We start from the raw sequence: 25172 nt of genomic DNA on the forward strand, positions 1-25172 counted from the left end.
TCTCCTGAAATTGTTGTTGCCTAAAATAGTTATATTAACTACCCACTCTGAAGATCATATTTACTTTTCAAAACCTAATTTTCTTTTCCTGGGATTCAAATCTTTACTCCCTTTTCTTGATTCCCAATAGTATTATGTGCTTGCTTTGACATCAAAGAGCTTCATCTCAATAGGGATGATGTCTTATGTGTCATTGCTTGTTGTGGCATCTGACATAGAGCTTTGATCATCTATTTGCTCAGGAAATATTTCTTGAACAGAGATATCCATAGGCCCACAGCTCATTGGTGGCAGGACCAAATTTAGAACTTAGGTATCTTTACTCTTACCCTTGTGCTTTCTCCTACATCCATTGACTCCTAGTTCATCGATTTGTAGGGCTCATTTGAAGTCCTGACCTATTCATCCCATTGTCTATATTTCTTGATTTGAGAAACCTACTAGTTTAAGATTCTTTGGAAATAAGTATTTCCTGTTTCAAACTGAGTTGAGGGGACATAGTGGAAGCTTACTGCCTATTTGCTAATGACACTTTGCAGAATTCAGAGAGAAACTGAGTCCTTGAAAGCACAGACTTCTATTTAAATGTTGGTTTTAACTGTTGTTTTCTTGCTCTTTTTATCCATTTTCCCTACTCTTTCTCTTCTCCCTTTTTCCTCTCATCTTTTCTGCAAATCTCTTTCTATGTCTGCTAAACAGGAGACAGTCTAGGTGGTTGCGATTTCACAGATATTGATGGAGCATCTACCTGGCCTGAAGATACACATCTGCACACCAGACCCTCCGTGTAGGACACCTAAAGTGGGGTCAGTGGGGCATTCAGGGAAACCTCTGTGTGGAGGCTGAGTCTAGAGGCACCCACCCTGAGTTACATCTAGGAACTGTGGATTGCATCAGGATTCTCACAACTTCATCATACCAGGAAGTCTAGGAGGACAAAACACAGCAAATGGATCGAAGATTTTCCTGCCTCATTCTGACCAGGAAAGGACAGACGGACTAGGAAAGAACAAAAGTTCCCAGAGCCTGGCCATGCACACATGGGCCCAACAATCCTTGGATGCTGGAGTGAGCTGCTTTCAGCTCTCCCACTCCCACTCCAGGTTCTCCCCTACCCCTCTGGCATCTCCTGTTTTCTCATTTCTTTTCTTCTCTCTCTGCCTCCCAAGCACCAGTGCTCTTCAAGTGCTGTGTTCTGCTCCCCCTTTCACAAATTTGTTCTCAAAGAACTCATCCACTCCTGTGACTTCCATTACATGCTATTGTCCCTCAAATCTGAACCTCTCCAGAGCTCTAAGCCTAACTGACTAATGGACATTGCAACTGAATTTCCCTCTCAAATAGGAAACAGAGTCTCATATTCCTGACCTGTTCCCTCTCCTGTGTCTCCCATCTTATTAAGTCACACAGTTGATGCACTCAGTCTCTAAGCCAGCAATCTACCAACATCCTAGATTCCAACCTTACTGTACTCCCCCTTAATAGTTACTAAATACGGTTGCTCACTGTTTGTAGAAACCAGTTGAAGCCAGCACCTTGACTTGGTTCTCACTTGTTTCTTGTATTCTTCAGACCCTTGCAGTCCTGTCTGCAACTCTAACAATAGCTTCCTTACCTGATCTTCCCACTACCATGACTATGAATGAATCCTTTAACCTCTTTGCCATTTCTTCATCTAAAACACGAGGGCATTGGATTACATCTCTGAGAGCTTTCTTAGTGCTGATATTCATTTATTTGTCAGCTTGAAAATATCACAGGCCCCAAAGTAAAAATCTGAATTTTCTGCCCTTTCACTCATTCCCCACCTCCCAATAACCTTTTTCTTCTTCTTCCTCCTCCATCCTGCTAAAGGAGATTTTGATTGCGGTGTGGCAGCCCTAGGACTCAAACCTTTAGCCAGGATGTGATTTCCCAGACATTCCCAAGGGAGATGGTCTCGTGTCCTTTCCTTCTGCTGTCACAGCAGGGAAGGGAGTTGCCTGGAGCCAAGGCTTACAAAGAGTGGCCATTGTTTTTATTTTATCGACACATTGTTTTGGGGTGCCACTCTTCCACTCAGCAGAGGCAGATAACATTGACAGGAGATTTTAAAACACTTTTTTTTTCCTGCTGCAGATTAACTAGATGGTGAATATCAATTTCTTGTTCTCATCCCACGTTCATCACCATCTCTTCAACCAGAATGCCAGGCTCAATGAGGTGACTCCTGAGGCTTGGTATTGCCCCAAGGACCAGGGTTCCTTTTGTCTTAATTTAGAAGCTTCACTAAAGGGACACCAAGGGGAATGGTGTGATGGTACACCTGCTGAATTCACCATCAGTTTTGAAATAACACCCTCCTCTCAACCTGTGAGTAGTTGCATTCTTCTTGCCTCCACTCAGGCTGGGCAGTGATAGGGAATATCTAGGACTTTCATTCTTCAGCGTCCCAATGTTGGCATTTGCCTCATATTGCCTAGTGTCATACAATATGAATGGATGGAGTTTGTCTTCAACATCTCCCATCACCTTTCTCTGTTCTACAAAAATTACGATGAAATGACTTTTTTCCTTTCATAGACTTTGCGTGTTTGTGTGTGTGTGTATGTGTGCATGTGTGTGTGGTCCCATCTTCCTACAGTCTAGAGGCTGCTAGGGAAGGGAGAGAGAAATGCAAGGGCGTCCTGTGCTGATCCTTGTTGAAATTTCTGGTAAGAAGCTGAAAAATACTATTCAAGGGATATTAAGACATCTCTGAACTTTATATGAATTTTAGAACGTGAATAGGAATTTAAACTTATCTATGCTCTCTCCAATTGCACCTGCCATTTTACAGGTATGGAAAATAAGACTTCCAGCAAATTAGCAGTGCAGTACCAATTCTGTGTACTTTCCATTACAATCTGCTTCCTAATTGCATGTGGATTTCCTTATTCCTCAGAGCCAGGCAGCATCAACATTTGGCTTCAGAAATGCTGTTAAATCCTGAATAAACCAAAATGAATATGCAAGGTAGTGTTCAAGATCTCTTACTCCTAAAGCCAGACGCAATGCTTGTGTTCAACCCTAGGCTCTAGGCTTGCTTCAGTGCTTCCCCAACTTTCTCTTTATAAGTAGGGGAGGAAATGTGGGGCTAACAGAGACATTTTCATGGTCCCTGTCCCCCACCAAGCCCCCTCACTGACGCTTAAAAAATGGGAATGTTTTTGTGTGTATGGAGCAGAGAAAGTCTTTCCTCAATTTTGGTCAGCAGGGTTTGTCTTGGATCTAGAAAGAGTGGACGAGGCCTCAGTTGGAGTGAATTCATAGAGGACTGGGAGGGTTTTTCTTTTTCTTCCCACAAACCACAGTTTAAGTTACATTTCATCAGTAGAATTCCTCTAAGATAAAATATTGGGAAACATACCAGGTTAGGAGTCATAACACCTAGTTTCCAAGCCTGATTTTCCTCCTGTAACTTAAAACCTCATCCACACTTTCATTTATTTAGGAAACAAAATAGTCATTGAGCTGCTATACGTCTAGTGCTATTCTAGGTGCTGAGTTTTCAGTGTAGTATAGTGCAAATTTCCTGTTCCCACAGGTCTTACATTGTAGTGGGTAAGTCAGTAATTGCCACATAAACATGTAATCATATCAAATGTTATGAAGAAAACAAAAATGAATAAGGCAATAGAGAGTACCATACAAGAGGGTATATTTGTGTAAGAGTGTGTTAGGGTGCTTTAAGATATGTCCACAAATTCTTTTATACTCTCTTCTATAGGTGAAGCCTAATTTCCCTCCTCTTGAGTAGGGGCTGGACTTAATGACTCACTTCTAAAAGGTAGAATGAAGTTGAAGTGAGAGGGTATGACTTTGAATAATAAAGTCATTGTGTCTTCCACTGGTTTTTCTTGGATTATTTGCTCTGCGGGGAGTTAGTTGTCATGTTGTGAGGACACTCAAGCAGCTTAAGAAGCTCATGTGGCAAAGACCTGAGGCCTCCTGCCAACAGCCATGTAAAGGAGCCATCTTGGAAACCAATTCTCCAGCCTCAGTCAAACCTTTGGATGACTGCCGTCCCTGCCGACATCCTGACTGCCACTGAATGAGAGACCATAAGCCAGACCACCCAGATAAGCTGCTCCTGGAGTCCTGACTGAGAAAAACTGTGAGATACTAAATATTTGTTGCTTGAAGCCAGAGCTTTTGGGGATGATTTGTTAAATAGCAGTAAATAACTAATGTATGTACTCTAGGGAAGCTCTCTCTGGAAGGTAATAATTGAGTAGAGACCAGAAGGAGAAGAGGAAATAAGCCAGGTAATAATATGTATGAAGAGAGATTGAAGCTGAGGGAATAAAACTGGAAAGGCCTTGTGGTAGGAACACGCTTGGAGTTTTCAAGGGCGTGTCAGGAAAAAATTGTCCAAGATTTGGAAATGGGCAAGATAATACTGAGTATCCTTTCAGCGGAGACCTGGGAATTGTCTAAGGTATTTTCTGGAGATTATCTGATTATACTGAGATATTCCCCTCTGACTGAATTCCTATTGCCCAAGTTATTTTATAATTCTGTAGAGGCAGAATTCAATTTGTAGAAAACTGAGAGTGATGCAAGTGATTCTTTCCAAAGTATAACGATTTTTGTCCAGTACAGATACAACTGAATTCTACCCTATAGAAAAGATGGCCCCAAACAAGCAGCTTTATTGAGATACAATGTTTTATACCATACAACTCACTCTTTTAAAGTTTACTATTCAATTTTTTTTTTAGTATATTTACAGGGTTGTACAAATATCACTACAATCTAATTTTTGTCCACCTTCTAAAGAAACCCCATTAATAGATATTCTGTATTCCCTTCCGTCATTCCCTTTCCCCCTAGGAGCCCTAAGCAATGACTCACCTACTTTCTGTCTTTATAGATTTGCCTATTCTGCAAATTTCATATAAATGTAATCATACAACTTATGGTTTTTGCAACTACACGTTAGCATAATGTTTTCAAGGTTTATCCATGTTGTAGCGTGTATTAATACTTCATTGTTTATCGATAAACAATACTCAACTGTATGGATATAACACATTTTGTTGATCTCTTCATTCGTTGATGGGTATTTGGGTTTTTTTCTACTTTTTGGATAGTATAAGTAATATTTCTATAAACATTCACAAATAAGTTTTTGTGTGAGTGTATGTTTTAATTTCTTTTGGGTGTATACTTAGCAGTGGAATTGCTGGGTCATATGGTAGGTCCATGCTTAATATTTTGAGGCACTATCAAACTGTTTTCAGGATGGTTGTATCATTTTATATTTCCTCAGTGTATGAGGATTCTAATATATCCACATTCTTGTCAACACTTATTATCATCCATCATTTTAAATATAGCCATTTTAGCTGCTGTGAGGTGATATGTCATTGTGATTTTAATTTGTATTTCCCTAAGGATTAATGATGTTGAACATCATTCCATGCACTTAGCCATTTTAATATTTTTACTTGGAGCAATGTCTGTTTAAATCTTTTGCCCATTAAAAATTTTGTCTTTTACTATTGAATTTTAAGAATATATATTCTGACGATCAATTAATCTATGACAAAGAAGGCAATAATATACAATGGAGAAAAGACATGCTCTCCAATAAGTGGTGCTGGGATAACTGGACAGCTACATGTAAAATAATGAAATTAAAACATCAGAGAAATGCAAATTAAAACCACAATGAGATATCACCTTACACCTCTCAGAATGGCTATCATCTGTAATCAAATAACAAATGTTGGCCAGGATATGGAGAAAAGGGAACTCTTGTGCTGTTGGTGGGAATGTAAATTTGTGTGGCCACTGTGGAAAACAATATGGAGGTTGCCTAAAAAACTAAAAATAGAACTAACATATGACCCAGAAATTCTACTCCTGGGTATATGCCCCCAAAAAACAAAAACACTAATTAAAAAAGTTACATGCACGCCAATGTTCAGAGCAGCATTATTTATAATTGCCAAGATATGGAAGCCACCTAAGTGTCCAAGATAAAGAAGATGTGGTATATATATATATATATATATATATATATATATATATATATATATATATACACACACACAATGGAATAATACTCAGCCATAGAAAAGAATGAAAATTTTGCCATTTGGAACAACATGGACAATCTACTATGTATAAAATAAATAAGCTACAAAGGTATATTGTACAATGTAGAGACTATAGCCAACATTTTAAATTGAAATATAGCCTTTAAAATTGTGGATCATTATATTGTACACCTGAAACTTATAATATTGTACATCAACTATACTTCAATTTAAAAGAAGAATGTATGTGTATATATTCTGGAAAAAAAGTCCCTTATCAAATATATGAGTTACAACTATGTTCTCCCATTATGAGAATTATCTTTCACTTTCTTGATGGTATTTTTTGCAGAATAAAACTTTTTAATTTTAAGTTTAATTTATCTATTTTTTTTTGTTCTTTGTGTTTTGGGTGTTATTTCAAAGAAACCATTGTCTGACCCAAGACCATGAAGGTTTACTCTTATGGTTTCTTCTAAGAGTTTTAGTATTTTAGCTCTTACCTTTAGATATAAGATCCATTTTGAGTTAATTTTGTGTATGTTGTGTGGTAAAGGTCCAAATTCATTGTTTTGCTTATAGATATTCAGCGGGCCCTCCACCAATTGTTAAAAAGACTGTTCTTTCACCACAGAATTGTTTTTCCATCATTGTTGAGCATCAATTGATCATAAATTTATGGGTTTATTTATGGAACTCAGGCCTATTTCATGGATCAATATGTCTATTCTTGTTCCATTCTCATACTTTCTTGGTTACTATAGCTTTAGAGTATGTTTTGAAATTGGAAAATGAGTTATCTAATTTTGTCATTCTTTTTCAAGATTGTTTTAACTTTTTTGGGTTCCTTGCATTTCTATATGAATTTGAGGATTAGCTTGTCAATTTTTGTAAAAAGGCATCTGGTATCTTGATAGTAATAATTTCAAATATGTAGATCAAACTGGGGAGTAAAGTCATCTTAACAATAGTACATTGTCTGATGGGTGACCAAGGAATATCTTCCCACTTATTTACATGTTCCTCAATCTCTTTCAATGATATTTTGTAATTTTCCATGTATGTCTTTTGTTTTTGTTTTTTGTGGTATGCGGGCCTCTCACTGTTGTGGCCTCTCCGTTTGCAGAGCACAGGCTCCGGACAGGCAGGCTCAGCGGCCATGGCTCACGGGCCCAGCCACTCTGCAGCATGTGGGATCTTCCCAGACCACGGCACAAACCCGTGTCCCCTGCATCGGCAGGCCGACTCTCAACCACTGCGCCACCAGGGAAGCCCGTCTTGTTTTTATTAAATGTATTACTAAGTATTTTTATTATTTTTGATACTATTGTAAATAGAATTGAATTCTTAATTTCATTTTCAAAATTTTCACTGTTACTGTATAGAAATACAAGAGAATTTTGTATATTGATCTTGTACCCTGCAACCTACTGAACTCATTTATCAGTTTTAATAGTTTTTAGTGGATTTCTTAAGAGTTTCTCTACACAATATCATGCTATATGCAAGGAGAGAGACTTTTACATCTTCCTTTCCAATCTGGGTGCCTTCCCCCAGCCCCGCCCTGTTTTTCTTGTCTAATTTCCCTGGCTAGAACTTTCATTATGATGTTGGAGAAGTTGCAGGATTGGATCTTCTTGTCTTGTTCCTGATTTTATGGTGAAAGCATTCAGTCTTTTAATATTAAATATGATAGCTGTGGGTTTTCCATAGGTGGTCATTATCACATTGAGAGAGTTCCTTTCTTTATGGTTTGCTGAGTATTTTTAATCATGTAGAGTGTTAAATTTTCATCAGATATTTTTTTCTGTGTCCACTGAGATGAACATATGGCTTTGTCCTTTATTCTATTAATATGGTATGCATTACAATAAGTGATTTTCAGATGTTAAACTAATCTTGCATTTCTGAGATAAGTCCCTCTTGGTCTTGGTGTATGTTTTTTATGTTACTGTCAGAAATATTGAAGTAAATTTATTAATAGATGCAAAACTGGCTAATATTGTATGAGACAAAAAAGTATAATGTTTGAATCAATAAAGTTGACATGCATTTATGGAGAGTACTCAGATTGCTAAAATCAGGAATGAAAGAAGAGACATCACTACAAATCTTATATAAATAAAAAGATTTATAAGGGAATATTTTTTATGTTACTTGATTTGATTTGCCAGTGTTTTGTTGAGTTGCTGTTGTTGTTATTTTTGGTGTCAATATTCATAAGGGATATTTGGCTGTTGTTTTATTTTCTTATGGTGTCTTCATGTGTGAAGACCTAGTAATAATGGACTCAAATGTTGAATTGAGAAATGTTCTCTATTTTAGTATTTTTTGGAAGGGTTCTGAAGGATTGCTATTAATTCTTTGAATATTTGGTAAGTTTTAAAATTACTATTTCAATTGTTTTTCTTGTTATAGATCTATTCATATTTTCTGTATCTCTTGAGGAAGTTTCTTTAACTTGTGTATTTCTAGGGATTTATCCATTCCCTGTAAGTTATCTAGTTTGTTGGTATACAGTTGTTCATAGTATTTCCTTATAAATCTTTTTATTTCTATAGGATTTGTAGTGATGTCTCTTATTTCATTCCTGATTTTAGCAATCTGAGTACTCTCCTGGATAAATGCATGTCAACTTTATTGATTCAAACATTACACTTTATTGTCTCATACAATATTAGCCAGTTTTGCATCCATTAACAAATTCACTTCAATATTTCTGACAGTATATGTATACATATATCTCTGTTCTTAAAATTCTCTTTTGAACCAATCCTAAGAGCTTACTGATTCTCTCATTAATTAGTGAGTTGAATAAAATATTTGATATCTTGATATTATATATTTATTAGAATGACATTTTTAGACTTTGGAAAATTATGTGTTAACAGAAAGTATAAAAAATCAATGAAGAGTCAGAGAGTGGTGGGAAATGAGGTTGGAGAGAAAGATATAGGACAGATCACATAGGCCCTTGAAGGCCATGCTGAGGACATTGGTTTTTACTCTGAGATGAAAAGCTATTGACATCACCTTAGACAATTCCTTTTTCACCTGGGGCCACAGCTATCTGTAATATGTCTCTATGCTACCTCATAGTATGACTGTGAGAACTGTATGAGATTACAGAGTTGAAAACTGCATTGTTATTCTTAGAACTCTGTCAAGTTATGAGGTTACTTTTCAGGCACTCATGACTAGGTCTAAATTTTTTTTCAAATTCTTACCTATTGACAGATTCCTGAGGAAGAAAAACATAGGGACTTCCGCAGAACTGGACCCTGCATCCTGGGAAAGGAAGTCTTGTCCATGAAGATGCTGGGGATTCATACATTAATATAAGGTAGGTCATTAAATCCCCAAAACAACAGGAGATTAGGGCTGGGGAAATTTGAGGGCTCAGAAAGCAGGCTTGGCTTACCTCATCATCTCTGTTTGGGGCTGGTTCTAGGTGATTGAGGGCTAAGATGGTGGAGAGGCAAGTCTGAGACATGGACAGACAGGTCAAAAGAGAGAAGCTGAGTGTATTAAATAAGGATGACAGAAAGCCTCAGATTTCAAAGGTCAGAAGTTGAGCTTGAAAAGGAAAGCAAATGTTAGAAAGTGACTAATCTACAAAACATGTTTAGGACATGAAGGTAGTTCTTCGGACTGAAAGACAAAATCCAAAAGGAAGGACAGCATAGAGAACCAGAGGGAAAAAACATCCCTTCAGAATATTTGCCTTGCACAAACTCTCTCCTTAGCCTGCATGCCAGGTTATTCATAGATGGGAAAATGAATTAGATGAGTATCTCTGTCATTTGATTTATTTTTATTTTTATTTTATTCTATCCCTGGCTTGACCTGAATCTTAAACTATTCATGGAGATTTAAAACTCTATTCTAGCACTCAAAATCTTCCTTGGCAAACTTTGGCCAATTGTATAACTTAAATTGCTGTTGTCATGCTAATTCCTGTTTTCTCTTGTCTTTTCCTCAATAGTTCTGCAGCCTACCTATTCAGAATCCAGCTAACATCCTGAGAACTAGATGAATTTCAGAGCAGGTCTAGCAGGCTGAAACAAGTGAGCCTTCAGGAGAGGAGAATACTCTCTGGAAATAATCTGACCACACAATCCTGGTTGCTTGAGGTGGTGGATACCTGGGTACAGGGAGCTATAAAATGTGTTCTTCAAAGATTTTCTTTTCTTCCTCTTTCTCTATTTTCAATTAAAAGTAGAAATCCCCAGGAAAAAAAATCATATAAACATAAGGGTAGAATTAAGATAACTGCATTCCTTTTGCCTAGGAAATTTTCCATGACGAATGAAGAGCTCTCTAGGCCTTAGTGAGCAAGGTCAAGAGCTGAGTCTTTAAGGAAGACCTGCTTTTCCAGAGCTGAGATTGGGGTTTAGAGCTAAGAACCTTGAGATAGAAAACCTGTTTCTAGAAAAGGGAAACCACTGGTCAGTGCTGATTTCTCCCAAGAGGTTTGCTGCTCCTTGGAGGTTTCAGAGCTGCTAGTGGATGTTGTATGATTGATTTGGGGCCTCTCTCCCAGTGGCCCTCTAAGGGTGACCTGACCATTCGTAGCTGCAGCTTTGAGGACTGAGAACACTTTGAATAAAGGGTACAATGCTCATCCCAGATGGAAACAAAGCTTGTATTTCTCCATTTGCATTCAAGAGTGAGCAAGCATCTAAGTAATGTAATTTGGAAGTCTTCATGGAAGAAAGGTATCAGAAAGCTTGGGTCCCAGATCTGGCTCTGTCACTCTCACTTAGAGAGTGCAAATGGTGTCCAGGCTTACCTGGCTAGCTCCACAACCAGTGAAACTGGCAGGAGTCAAACCATAATTTCAAGTTCTTTCCAAATTCTAATATTCTGTGTCTGAGGGTCATGGAGATCCCTGGAATGTTCCTGAATATTCACTTGCTTTCTCTAATTTACCTTTTATGTTCCTTCCCCTGTAGCAAGCTCTTTAGAGGGCTTGTTCTAACAAAGTTAGGAAGCCACTGATTAGCAGATAAAATAAACATTACCTGAGGAATCTTACTCCATTTTATTTATGGCATACTCTTAGTTTTGAAATAAAGTAGGGATAGAAAAACCTAAAACACAGGATGTTTGATACCTAGGTATGTCAGGTCCAAAGGGCATACTAGAATGAAATCTTACACAGTAGAAAAACCATGTGTCTGGAGATGAGATAAGTAGAGGAAAAGTGGTGAAGTCCATCTTTATAGCTGTGCTCATTGCATGCTAATGCAGAGATTCTAGTCATCAAGGAAAGAGATACAAATGGAAGCATAGCTGGTTTGTATGGTTTCTGTATGGTTTTTCAGGACCTTTGGCCATCACTCTAAGAGGTGAACCTCCATTTGGGCTACACTGCTGCCAAGAAGCAAATGGAATCCTGAACCCATAGTTGAGATGTTTGACCACTGCAGTCTGGAAAGTTAATGGGAGTGGATTACAGTGCCATATACATTATTAAAATGAAAATAAAAAAGAGAAAGAAGAGGAAAAAGAGAATCATTCTATCAAAATGGGGTAGTTCTTTATCAACCCTTCAGAAACTTTGTTTCATCTTTTAAATAAACAACTTTATACCCCTTGGTATTTTTCTCACCAATTCTTAAATGCTGTTAATCATTCTTGAATATAGCCAAGGTCTTAGTACCATATTTGTTTAAAATATTCCTTTCTACTCACACTGAACCCTTTCTTGAAGTCCAACTTCTTAGAAACTTGTCTGTTTCCCTGAAACTTTTGGCTATATTTCCATAAAAATAATTTCAAAAATATTCAAATATTTGGCAGTGGTAACCCAGAAGGAGTCCAGCGATGGGCAAAGCTGGAGAGTCATGACTAAACTTTTTTAGGACTCTTGGTTTCCAAACAGTCCAGGAAGGCAGAAAAAGAGAAGCTAGCATCCTGCCTTCCCCACTTATTTCTTTGTTTTCTTTTCTTTGCTCCTCTTCACTCACTTCCTTCTTCAATAAGTATGTGGCACTAATACAAATTGCTATGTTGGCATTACTGAAATGTCATAAGACTATCTAGTATTTCTGATTCCTCAGGGGTTAATTGACTCTCTCTGAGATGCCAACAGGATGCATTCAAATCCTTCTCCCATTCACTTAGGCTATGGCTCCTGGCCCAGAAATTCCCACTGTCACTTTCCCTAAGGCAACGATGCCAGTGAGTTGAATTAGATGGAGGTGATAGGGACTGGAGACTGCTAGGAGAGGAGTTTGGAGACAGATGACCTAGCCGATGATAATAACCCTTTTAAGAATATGTACTTTACATGCAGCTGTTTGGACTGGAAGAAGTATAAAGAATTCCTGTGTGTAAGCTGGTTCTAAGAATTCTCCAATCCCTATGGGTGTGCAACTCCTGCAACTCAGGTAGACCTGAGAGAGAGGTTGCAGAGCAGCATGGAAGACTCAGGACCACTGATGGGTGGCTGGATCCCCTCATTAGAATGTGACAGATGGAACAGGAGATGTTGACCGTAAAGGCAGACCACAGAATAGATTCCCCTGGGATGGATTTAATTGGGGGTTTTAACCAGAAAATTAGTCATAAAATTAAGTAGAAGATTAAAAAATATAATTATAAGTCAATCCTTGTTTTAGAAGCTATGAGGAAAACAACCCATAGGCCAAACTGTAGGGGTAAGGCAGAAGCATAATGTAGAGCATAAGGTGAACATGTGTTTCACCTGTCATATACCTACCCCATTTGTCCACACTGGGCAAGAGCAGCTCTCCATGATTCAAATTCTCAGGAAAGAGTAAGGGAGATGAATGAGTCAGGATATAGGACAAGGCTATGTTTCTGGAGAATTTGACCTTCGAGGTTTCTGGCATGAGTACTCTCTTGGGGATCATCTTATATGATTAAGTTTTTCCCACTTCCAGCTAGAAACATCATTGTTGCAACTCAAGGGTAGTATCACAGAATGTCTAATCTTCCCAGAGCATGGGTCTAGCAGCTCCCAAGTTCTGAGTTACAACTCTGGAGATTGCCTTGTGATGGCAGTGGTAGAAGGGGTGGGAGGTGTCCAAAGAAATGTCAGTTACCCAAGTGATGGCAAATAAAAGGATGTGATCTCAAAATGCACACCAGAAAATAAGCTAGTGTCTGCAGGCATAATCAAGTGGTATGGGTTCTGACATCTTCTACGTGTTTCATACAATAGGTATAACTGACAAACAAAAATTATTTCTGAATCCTATTGGCTGGTTGGGGTAGAACACTGGATATTCTTCGACCTTATTGTTGCATCTTTTTTGAGGAGTTTGGTTTCTTTCACTCAGAACAATTATTTTGAGATTCATCTATGTCATGGATTATATTGATAATTAATTCTTTTTTATTACCATTATATGTACAAGACATATCACATTTTGTTTAACCATTAACCCAATGAAGGACATCTGGATCATTTCCAGTTTGGGACAATTATAAAACAAGCTGCCATGTATAGGTTTTTTGTGTAAAGATTGCTGGGTTTTATGATAAGTGTATATTTAACCTTTTAAGAAACTCTTAAATTGTTTTCCAAAGTGGATATACCATTTTGCATTACTACCGACAATATATGAAAGTTACATTGCCTCAGATCCTATCCACTACTTGGTATGAGTCAATGTATTAAATGTTAGTGATTCCAGTAAATGTGCAATAGTATCTCATTGTCACTCAACTTGCATGGCCCTAATAAACAATGATGTAAGCATCTTTTCATGTGCTTATTTGCCAGTCATACATTTTCTGTAGTGAGTGTCTGTTTAAACCTTTTGCCTGTTTTTATTGTTGTTGTTGGGGTTTTTTTTGTTTGTTTTTTTGCTTTCTTATTATTGAATTTTGAGAGTTCATTATAAATTCTGGACACAACTTCTTTATCAGATATATTTTTCGCAAATATTTCCTCCCAGGCTATGTTTGTCTTTTCATTCTCTTAACAGTGATGTTTGAAGAGCAGTTTTTGATGAAGTTCAATGTATTAATATTTTTCTTTTATGTATTGTGATTTAGGTGTAGTAACAGAGACATTTTTGCCTAATCCAAGTTCACAGAAATTTTCTCCTATGTTGTCTTCTAAAGGTTTTATGGTATAAGTTCTACATTCTACAGTCCATTTTAAGTTAATACTTGCATATGGTGTGAGATATGAATTGAAGATCATCCTTTGGCATATCGATATCTTTGGTTATTCCAGCATATTTTTTTGATGCTTACCCTTTCTATATTAAATCAGCTCTGCACCTTGGTAAAGAAAAGAAAATCAAATGTGCATGTCTCTCTGGGTCTATTTTTGAACTCTTTCTTCTTTTCCCTTGATTTGTTTATTGATCTAGATGCCAGTATTATGTTGTCTTTATTACTGTAGTTCTTATAATAAGTTTTAAAGTCTAGTAGTGACAGACACCCAACTTTGCTTTTATTTTTCAAACTTGCTTTTATTGTTCTAGGTTTTTTGAATTTTCATATGAATTTTAGAATCAGCTTGTCATATTGTCAAATAAAAAATCTGCTGAAATTTTGATCAGTATTGCATTGAATCTATAGATCAGTCTGAGGAAAATTGATATCTTAACAATATACGTTCCAATCCATGAACAAAATATATCTCTCCATTTCTTTAGGTCTTCTTTAATTTTTCTCAGCAATGTTTTGTTGTTTTCAGGGCATAGGTATTTCACATCTTTTGTCAGAATTATGCATAACTATTTGATTTTTCAAAATTGTGAGTAATATTGTTTTTAATATCAATTTCCAATTGTTCCTTGCTAGGATATAGAAATACAATGGATTTTTTTGTAGATTTCATCTGATTTTATACCCAGACAATCATGGAATCTGTAAGTGAAGTAAGTTTTACTTCTTTTTAATATAGAAATTTTTTTCTTGTTTTTGCCAAATTTTCCTGACTGGAAGCTGCAGTACAACATTAAATAGAAATGGTGAGAGCAGATACAATTTGCTTGTACCTGATCTTTGGGGGAAAATATTTATTCTTCCACCATTAAGTATGATTGAGGCCGTTCTCTTCTATTCTTAGCTTGCCAAAAGGTGTGTGGGTGTTTTAATTTTAAGTTTTGGGCAGAACCGGATATTGGATTTTGTCAAATGCTTTATTGTATCTATTAGGATGATCATTTTTTTTCTTTTGGCTTTCTAATATAGAGAATTACATTGATTTATTATCAAATGTTTATCAAAACTTGTATTCCTGGAATAAACCCTGTTTGGTCATGTGCCATATTCTTTATATATATTGTTGGACTTGGTTTACTAAAATGTTGTCTAGAAGCTTTGCATCTATGTTCATGATGGCTGTTAGTCTGGCATTTTCTTCTCCTATAATGTCTTTGTATGGTTTTTGTATCAGGGTAATTCCGGCTACATAGAAAGAGTTGGAAAACAGTCTCTCCTGTTTAAGTTTCTGGGATTGTTTGTATAGAATTGGTAACTTTTTTTTTTAGCTGAGGTGCGAGGCATGTGGGATCTTAGTTCCCCAACCAGAGATCTAACCTACTCCCCCTGCAGTGGAAGCGCAGAGTCTTAACCACTGGACCGCCAGGGAAGTCCCTAGAATTGGTATTATTTCTTCCTAAAATTAATTCACCAATGATGGCATCTAAACCTGGAGTTTTCTTTGTGGGAAGATTTTTAACTACAAATTCAATTTCTTTATTAGATATAGGGCTATACCTGTTAATGTGACCTGTTTTCTCTTGAGTGAACATTGATAGTTTGTGTCTTTCAAGAAATTTATCCATGTCATTTAGGTTGTCAAATTATTGGCATAAAGTTGTACATAATATTTCCCTATTATTCTTTTCATTTTTGTAGAATCTGTAATAATGCCATCTCTCATTCCTGATATTGATAATTCATACCTTCTCTCTCTCTTTCTCTCTCTGATTTTTCCTGATCTGGTTAGAGAATGATCAATTCTATTGATGTTTTTAAAGAACTACCTGTTATTTCATCAGTTCATTTATTTTTCTAATAATTTACTCCTTTCCATTTCATTGATTTCTTCTTTGATCTTTATTATTTCCACTCTTTTACTTATTTTGGGTTTAATTTGCTCTTCTTTTTACAATTTCTTATGGTGGAAACTGAAGTAATTTATTTGAGATTTTATTTTATTTCTCTAATGTAGGTGTTTGGCACTATATATTTCCTCCTAAGAACTACTTTAGTGACATAACACAAATTTTGATTTTCATGCAGTTCAAAATACTTTCTAATTTCCCTTTTAAGTTCCTATTTAATGATCTGTTAATTATAAAAATGTGATAATTTGATAATTATTATGATGTAAATAAACAGAGCAATGGGATAGAAAATAATAGGAGATCATCTTTACTTTAGATGAGGCCATAAGGGGAGACTTCCTGGAGAAGGTGACATTCTACCCAAGACCAGAAGGGTAAGAAGGTAACAGCCAAATAAAGTTGAAGCAAGAGCACTGTAGGCATAGAGACAACAAGTACAAAAGCTGTGAAGCAGGAGAGAAGAAAAAAGAATCTGAGAAGAGGCAAGAGATGAAAGAAAAACTGGCCTAAATTTTATCATTGAAGCATGCTATTCCAAATACTACAAAGTCCAGGAACAAGTAATAGCCATAAGGACTGGGGACTTCCATATTTGGCTTGACTATTGCTCTTCTTAGAGTCAGGGTAAAGGGCAAAATAACCTCTGGAGAAAGCTTGCTTTCCCAGTAATTCTATCCCTATTAAGTTGTTGAGATATTGCTCCATCCTTAGAATGTGCTGCTGTACATCCTTAATAAATTAAATTCTTTATTCTTGAAAGTTTGGCATGAGAGATCACCAGATTATTATTCTTTATTTCTTTGAAATGTTGGGTTTTTATTTACTCTAAAGAAACTTTCCAGATTGACCTCAGATAACTGATTCATATCAAATGAAATATTTCTTTGCCTTTTCCTTTGCTCTAGCGTCCCTGAATGGGGCTCTTTGATTCTTGGTGACAAGACTAAAATGATAAATCATGGACAGTCTGGTGCCATCCATTTTCAACTTTATTCTTTTTCACCACAAAGGATCTGTGATGGAAAATGTTCCCTATTCAGCCACAGCTGGCTCCAGGACCACAGTGAGTTAGTAAACATCTGTTAAAGACAGACTGAAGATGTGCTTCCTTTAAATTGTTTTTTCCAAGCTGGCTCACTGAGAAATTGTTCTCTGTATCTCTGGAAATCTTTTCCTGTAAGTTTTTCTCCCCCCTGCATTCTCTGAGCTTTCATCGGTTCTTCCAATGCTGTCCTCAAGTGAATGATTCACATTTTGTATATTTCTCTCATGTCAGTCTTGGGAAAGTCTAGATAACATTCTATCTTTTCCCCTAACGGTGAGGACCCTGCTCTCAGGCTCTATATCACAGGTGCCTTAGACCAACACTTCACCTTCGAGAAGAAGATCAGGGAGAACTCGGCTTTCATAATTTTTGTCCATCTCTCAGGACCAACCAAGAAGACTGTAAGATGGGATCAATCAGAGAAATCTCACCATGAATGCATTTCAAGAGGGGAAATTAGGAATTTTGTTCCACTTGATATGTCTCTGTTCTCAAGTGCAGAATGATATGGTTCTCTCCTAGTCTTTAAATATTCTGAGGAAAGTGCTTTCTAAAGTTTCTTTTTCTGGTTGTTTCTGTTTTCTCCATTCCTTCCGTTAGAAAATCCTTCTGATAGCTGAGAGAAGAAATTATTTTATTCCTCTCCCCACGTTTGCTCTTTGTCTCTTAGAGAAGGAATATAATACTTCTGTCTTATCCCTCCAACTGCCTATTTGCTCTTCCCTAAAGGGGATGGGGGTGGATAGTGAAGTTGACTGGTGAGGGCTTGACCTTTACTGAACCACATTTACTAGTGGGTGGAGTGACTGTGTTAAATGTTGCCCACAGTTTACACATGGTATTGTTTCTGTGTTTTCTCATGGGAATTGAGGGCTCATGGTCTTGGGTCTTCTCCTTGTGGTAAACTCCATGTGGTAAATTCCCCTGAGCAAAGTGCCCCAGTAAGGTGGGGGAAAAGAGGGTCTCCATCCTTTCTCTGTTTTCTAGTTGTGCCAGGGTGTAGAGACAAGCCTGTTGTCCTTGAAACTAGCTGGAAGGTGGATTCAGGTCAGACTCACAGATCAGCTCTTTAAACAGATGGCTCCTAGGACCAAGATTTGGGTAGCTGGAATAAGAAGCCCCACTAAGCTTAAGGTCTAAGTTCTATTCTCCAAACTTGTCTACAAATCCTACTTTCAGAGAGTGATTGGGTACATCCTTCTTCACCAATAAACAGTCTGGTCCTTTGATACTCATTTGGGTCTCATGAACCTTGTATCTTTTCCCTCAATGGGGCGGAAGAGGAAGAGTCTGTAGCCCCTATTCCAGCCTCCATCTAAATGTTTTATGTTAAATGTAGCCTTTTAAAATGAAAATGGTTTTTAAAGTTGTGCCAATTGATTGTCTCTCAGAGCTCCAAATATTCTTGTTGTGTATATATGTGTGTTTTACTACCTTTGGTGCTCGTGACTGAAAAACTCAGAAGCAAAAGGTTCATGCATCCAAAGAAATGGAGACCCAGAGAGGTCAGCTGCCTTGTGTAGAGTCATAGACACATTGTGAAGCCCTTTCTCTTCACATCATTCTTATGGTATCTTAGTTGGCACAATGTATTGATATTTTGTCTCCTTAATGCCAATAAATAAAGATGCCATAATAAAGAGGTCAAAATTGCCTCAATTCCTTCTTTATGCTTATAAACCACGCTCTTGACTTTCCTTAGAGTTCCATGCCCCAAATCTTGGATAATAGTCCCAGGAACAAAATAAGCTCCGCAGGTCCTAGAGAAAATAGATTAAACCACTAGCTACATCATCAGCCAGTGTTGATGATCCAGTGTCTTTTCTCTCTGTGGTTATCACCATTGATGTATACTCTGCAGATGGAATGGTGATTCCAGTCACAGGGGAAAAGACTTGGATGTGCTTAATTTCCTGCCACTCTCTGTGACAAAGAGCTAATTTCATGCCTTGTGATCAAATAACTGTAACTTTGCAAAAGCAAAATGTATTGGAATAGAGATACTCAGGGTCTTTGTGTGGCTTGGAATATTGCCAGGGCAGCTATGGGGTCTGAGTGAGTGTTTTTATTTTATTCCTGTTTTATTGCCCTGCCTAATTCTCCCATTTCAAAATGTTGTGGAGTAGGCTGGTGTCATTTGTTTTCATAAATTAATGTCGATTGCAATTTATAGCCAGATGGGCCCTGAAAAATAAGAGGCTTGTGTGTCTTTTGGAAGGTTTAAAGAAAAGCAGTGGGCATGCTTGGGGTAAACTTTTGCACTTCAATGCTTCATTCTGCAGAGAGAGTAAATACTTGTGAAAAACCCTGTTTTATAACAGCTGGGCACAAAGGACTCCTTATTAGGATTAGCTTTTGTTACTGCTTCTAATTCCTGTAACCACTACAAAAAGTATAAATATTATAATTCTTCTTACTGGGAAGCCATGTGTATGTTGGGGAACAACTACACTTTGCCTGGAAATCAGAGGTCTAGCGTTTGAATCCCCCAGATATTTCCACAGCCATCTGATGTGGGGTGGCAGGAAGTGGGGTACATATTGTATCATAGCACATGAAAGCTCTGACCCAGTATGTGTATCTCTTTTTGCTACTTCTTCATAGGTCAGTGGGAAGAACTGGATCAGTAAGAGGCACAGAGGAAAGAAAAAAAAAAAAACACTAGAGAATTTGATGAGTCTATGATTCTAAGAAATAATGGCTTGTGGGAAGCTGGAATCCAAGGTCGGCTTGGCAGCAGCCAAAGAGGAAGCTGCCTGACTGCTGTAAGCATTCAGAGACCACGTGCAGCTGGATGGTGCTTCCTCTCACAAGGGCACATGTCTGGGGATATGTGAGAGACAGCTCTAGAAGACCCCTTTTCTTAGCCTTGTTGGTATAGAGCTAAGTGACAAGTCATAGATTCTCAGTTAATTTACTTTCCACTAAAACAAAGTATCTAGACAAGACAAGCTCCAGGGTCCCCTTGTTTCATGAAATGATAGTGAGATCAGAGTATTAATTCTCTTACTCAAGTAATTGGCACTTACGTTCCTCTTAATAAACATAACATTATCTAATGATCTTTACCCATCCAGTGTCCTTGCCATATTTTTGTAGACCTTTACAATGTGAAAAATCTTTTCGTACATAAAGCTTTGTGAGGTAGATAATACAGGAACAACAATTTGTCCCAGACCTGATAACTGAACTGGGATCTAAACCCAGTCCCTGGAAATATTGTTGCTCTATCATTCAACAAAATCACCCAAATATATTTTTGAACACATACTAGATGCAAAGTACTTTTTTTAAGCAAAAGAAATGCATCAATGAACAGGGCAGGTACAATCCATATCCTCAGGTTGCTCATATCTTGTAGGGTAAAACAACACTGAATTATAATAAAACGTGATGTGTGTGATGGAAGGGGATGGGGACATCCAGCAGAAAAATTTAGTCCAGAGTGAAGGTCAGTAAAGATCTTTTTGGAGAAGTGAAATTTAATTCTGCTCAAGAATGGAGTTGCTTTAGCCAGGCCAAAAGGAGAGTTAGGGAAAAATGTTCCAGGCAGTGGGAATAATATGTCCTTTGGATTAAGACAGGATTTCTCTAATAACATGTGTATGGGTTGGAAGAAGGAATGTAAGGAGAAGAAAAAGAGAGACCCAAGATAAACAAGGGGCAACTAGAAGATTATTTCCCACTGTGTTTACATATAAAATAACCTTCGAGATTTGTGATCTACCTGAATAATTGCAGCTACCTCACATCAAAATTGGTAAATTTTGAACAATTTAATAAGATATCAAATCAATATGTGTACAGGGCAGTCCATGAAACTCTGAACGCCTGCCATACCCATAGCCCTCATCGATGGAAAGAGTCTGCAATGGATATTCCCTTTCCTAGAGGTCAATAAGGTATATACCAGGTGACCCTCAGAACAATGGAGACATCCGATTGGACCAGGGGTGGATGTCTGAGCCAATGATAGTCAGAGAGGTGGCCCAGGGGCAGAACTCTGCTACACAGAAGTGCACCAGACTGGATAATGACTGAGGGACCCAGTCAGTGTATTTGAAGGTAAAACAGAAAGACAAGGAGGCCGAGAGACACTATTGCTCCTGAAAGCTATAGAAGCCATGAGTAAGAAGAAACCATGCAGAGTGTGCAGGAGATTAGAGAAAGAACAAGAGCAGGTAGCTGCAGTGCAAGGGAGCAGGGTTGGGGCAGGTGGAGGATTAAAGCAGAAGCAGCACCTGAAAGAAGCAGAATTGTGGAAATTGGAGAATGACTGAGAAGCCATTTATTCAAAGTTAGAAAGCTGCAAGATGCCAATGATTTGGAGTGGATTTATGCACTGCTGTTGAGGGTGCTGCCAGAAACAGAGCAAATCTGACAAAACTTAGTCAAATTAAAATGAATGCTACTCATATTTCCCAAGAGTTCACATAGGCCCATAAGGGGATGTGTGCAGAGATATTCATTACAGTGTTGTTTGTAGTGATTGGCAGTTGGCAGCAATCTGGGAATGCACCAGCGGAGATTAGATAGGCAACGTATGGTCGGTATATATCGGAGAGATAAGCAACGTGAGATGAACAGCCCAGAGGAACTTCTAATAATATGGATGAACTTATAAATAGTGAAGGGTGAAAAAAATAAGAAATGGAAAGAGATATATAACAAAGTAGCATTTTTCAAGATGAAAAGTACATGCATTAAAAAAATGCATGTTTTACAAGAACAGGTACAAACCAAAAGATACATGCTAAATGCAAATCAGAGTGGTTGCTTAAGGGGTGGAGGAAAAAAGACAAGGATGCAGGAAAGGGGATAAAGTAAATAAATAATATAGAGAATAACCATGGCCTGATGAACACACTTTATTCAACTGACAAAAAAGGAGGAAAAAATGGAAAGGAGAAAAAGTGAGGAGCATGCAGTAAAGTTGGCGACAAGCAGACAAACAGTGTTTGGTCATATGACCCGTTATGGCTGCAATAGCCTAAAAGGTGAAGACTGATTTCCCAGATCTCTGAGGCCTGATCATGCAGCTGTGGAGTTTCCTGGTCTTAGTTTATGCCACATATCTTTATAATAAACACCAGTTCTCTGAGGTCATCTGAACAGGTCTCCATTCTTTGAAACCTTAAAGTGCCTAACGAAAGTTGTAAAATGGGATATAAATGACACATCAAGTTACTTTTGTAGGACAATTATTATGTACCTAGTCCCTCTCCTAGGCTTTTTTATACGTAAAACAGCATTTAATCCTAACAACAGCTGCACGTGTAGGTACAATTATTATCTTCATCATACAAATGAGGAAACTGAAGCGCAGAGAGGTGAAGTCATTACGCAAGGTCACACAGCCAGTAGGTAGTAAGATGGGATTCAAAACCAGGCAATTTACTTTCAGAGCCTGCACTTGTAACCACAAAGCATTATCACAAGGTGTTCTTGAGTAAACTCCATTTGAGTGGCTAGTTTTGCCCAATGTCAGGCTTGACTAACTTCTCGAAATTCTTAGATTTTTTTTTACTCTATAACCCCAGTAGTGGCAGTTAATAACACAGACTGACTGTGAAGTACTCAGATTTGGAGAAAGGAAGTTATCTCTGGCATGCCATAACCATTTCCAAAACCATGATCTTCCTATTCCGTCCTGAGAGTTAACTCCTAGAACACTGGATTTGGAGTCAATGGTTTGTCTCTCCCGGTCATCTGACCTTGGGTGAGTCATCAGGTTTTCTTAGCCTCAGTTTTCTCATTTGAAAAGCTGGGACTAACAACAGCTCTCACATCTTGTTATGGGCATCAAATGAAGTGATATATAGTAAAGAACTTTGAACATTGCACGGTCCATGTTTGGTGCCTGGGACATAACATTTGAGGTGGTCCTTCAGGATCTTCTCTTCCCACACTGTGCCTTTTGTTGCATCTCAATAGCAGGTAGGATCCTGGGCAACCTGCTGCATGAGCTTCTACCTGAAAGTCAGGTTTGTGGTCACCACTACGTCCATGGTACTGCTGTACTTGGTAATAAACATACGTGGTGATTGAGTTTGGCCTCAGTGTTGCCTGTTTTCCAACCCTGCATGGGATAACTTGGCCTTCCTGGGTCTGTTTTCAACTTGATTGGCAATTGGAGCATCACAGGACTGTATTTCCCACTCTTACTCTCTCGTTTCTGCCATGCTTCTGCTTGTTGAAAACTGTGCCCATCCCAAATGACAAAATTTCTTGATCAGGTCTTCCCCGAGTCTCCTCCCCATGCTGGGATCTGATTTGTCCTTCCTTGGAAGTCCTTTAAAACTAGACTTGTCTCTTTCTTAGGAAGTACCCAATCATAGCCTTTGTTCTAGTGGTGAGTGTTCTTGTCTTTACTGTGCCCTGCTTAGAGTAGGAACTCTAAAGTAATTCTTTGCATGTTTTACCTTTATGTCTTCCCCAGCATGTAGCCTGGTGTCCTCCATGTATGGGACACATAAAAGATGCCCAGTGAATCAAAGAGCACAGATGTGTGCTCCAGCCTGGGCAAGCAAGAGCACTTGTATTGTCTAGGCTACCAACCCAACCTTCAGGTCACCCAGACTGCATTAAGTGGGGAGCCTTTGATGAGTTGCAGGTTCTACTGGTATAAAGAAAGCTTCAGGGGACCAGCAGAAGCATCTGAATCAGCTTTCAAGATTTCCATTGCTTTTTCTAGACTGGTCATGAACTTAGCAATACTTCACTGGTTCTGACACATGGGGCTTTCAGTTACTACTATTCATTGTTATGAATCCATTCAGGAAACATTTACAAAGTACCTATTTGTATCAGACTGAGGACCTGAGACTAAGAAGACTAAAATGTGACTCTTTCCTGTGAGAGGCCATGGTCTGATACAAAACATAAATGGAGGCAAAAAACTAAAATGCAGTAGGAAAAAGAGATGTGACAGTAGGATGTGAGCAGATGGGAGCAAGTGGAGCATAGTGGAGTCAGAATGATTCAAACCCAGGTTCTAACGCTTAATAGGTTGCAGAACATTAGTCTCCAACTCTCAGTTTCCTCATCTGGAATAATATTTACCTTATATGGTTGTTGTAAGGATTAAATTAGGTAATGGATGACAAGCACTTGGCATGGCCCATGGTCCATAGAAAGCATTAAATAAATGTTGGCTGCAGCCATTGTTCTCTATAATTCAGTTCCTCTCATCTGTAAAATGAGTGTGGTAATTGCACCTGCCTCGTATGATTACCAATAGAATCAAATTATGTAATGCACAGAAGGTGCTTGGCACAGTGCCTGACAGAGTAAATACTCAATAATTGTTAACTGTGATTCTTATTTTGCATAAAGTAAAAAGGAGGGGAACACGGAAGTGTTACAGGCGTAATGTGATAATGGTTACAACTTACTTTGAAGTGCACCAAAAAACTAGATAGATCAGGTAGATGAATAAAGGTATGAAGAGATAGATATGATTAAAAAAAACAGCAAAATCTTCATTGTAGAATCTAGATGGTGGGTACATACATGGGTGTATGTACATGGGTGTTTCATGCTTGAAATTTTCCATAATAAAGTGTTGAGAGAGAAAAGGGAGTGATTGAATGTTTGGATGATCTTTGAAGTAGAATTTGAGTAAGGAAAGGCATGGAAGGAACTAGAGATCTGGAATGACCTGTTCTTTGCTCCACTTCTCTGCCTTTTGAGAGAACTGCAAACGCTAAGTCTCAGGAACATGAGAGAGAAGGTATTCTTTGGGAGATGATGAGTACTTCCGTGCGGAGATGAGAGCGCTTGAAAGAGGGGCAGAAGTTGTAGGCTAAGAGCACAAACATCCTAGATTCGAATTCCAGCTCTGCACTCACTAGCTCTGTTACCTGGGAGAAGTTGCTTAAGTTCTTTTTGCTTTGATTCTTTATAAGAATAGAGATAACATTATCTACCTTATAAGACTGCTTTCAATGTTAGATGAGCTAATATCATCATCTTCTTCTTAGGAAAGAGTCTCCTCTC

General features: G+C 38.0%; 2 long non-coding RNA genes across 2 annotated transcripts in view; both read left to right on the top strand.

Moving 5' to 3' along the window:
* The window catches only part of LOC132428014 (uncharacterized), a 74884-nt gene extending 67651 nt beyond the window's left edge, over positions 1-7233 (top strand). The window contains exon 3 of the long non-coding RNA XR_009520052.1: positions 7192-7233. This is a non-coding gene — a long non-coding RNA (uncharacterized lncRNA). The remainder of the gene's footprint in view (positions 1-7191) is intronic.
* Positions 7234-9386: 2153 nt separating this feature from the next.
* Positions 9387-25172, top strand: part of LOC132428015 (uncharacterized) — a 30921-nt gene continuing 15135 nt past the window's right edge. The window contains exon 1 of the long non-coding RNA XR_009520053.1: positions 9387-9408. This is a non-coding gene — a long non-coding RNA (uncharacterized lncRNA). The remainder of the gene's footprint in view (positions 9409-25172) is intronic.

Source organism: Delphinus delphis, chromosome 7, assembly GCF_949987515.2.
Source record: "Delphinus delphis chromosome 7, mDelDel1.2, whole genome shotgun sequence".
NCBI classification, from domain to species: Eukaryota; Metazoa; Chordata; class Mammalia; order Artiodactyla; family Delphinidae; genus Delphinus; species Delphinus delphis.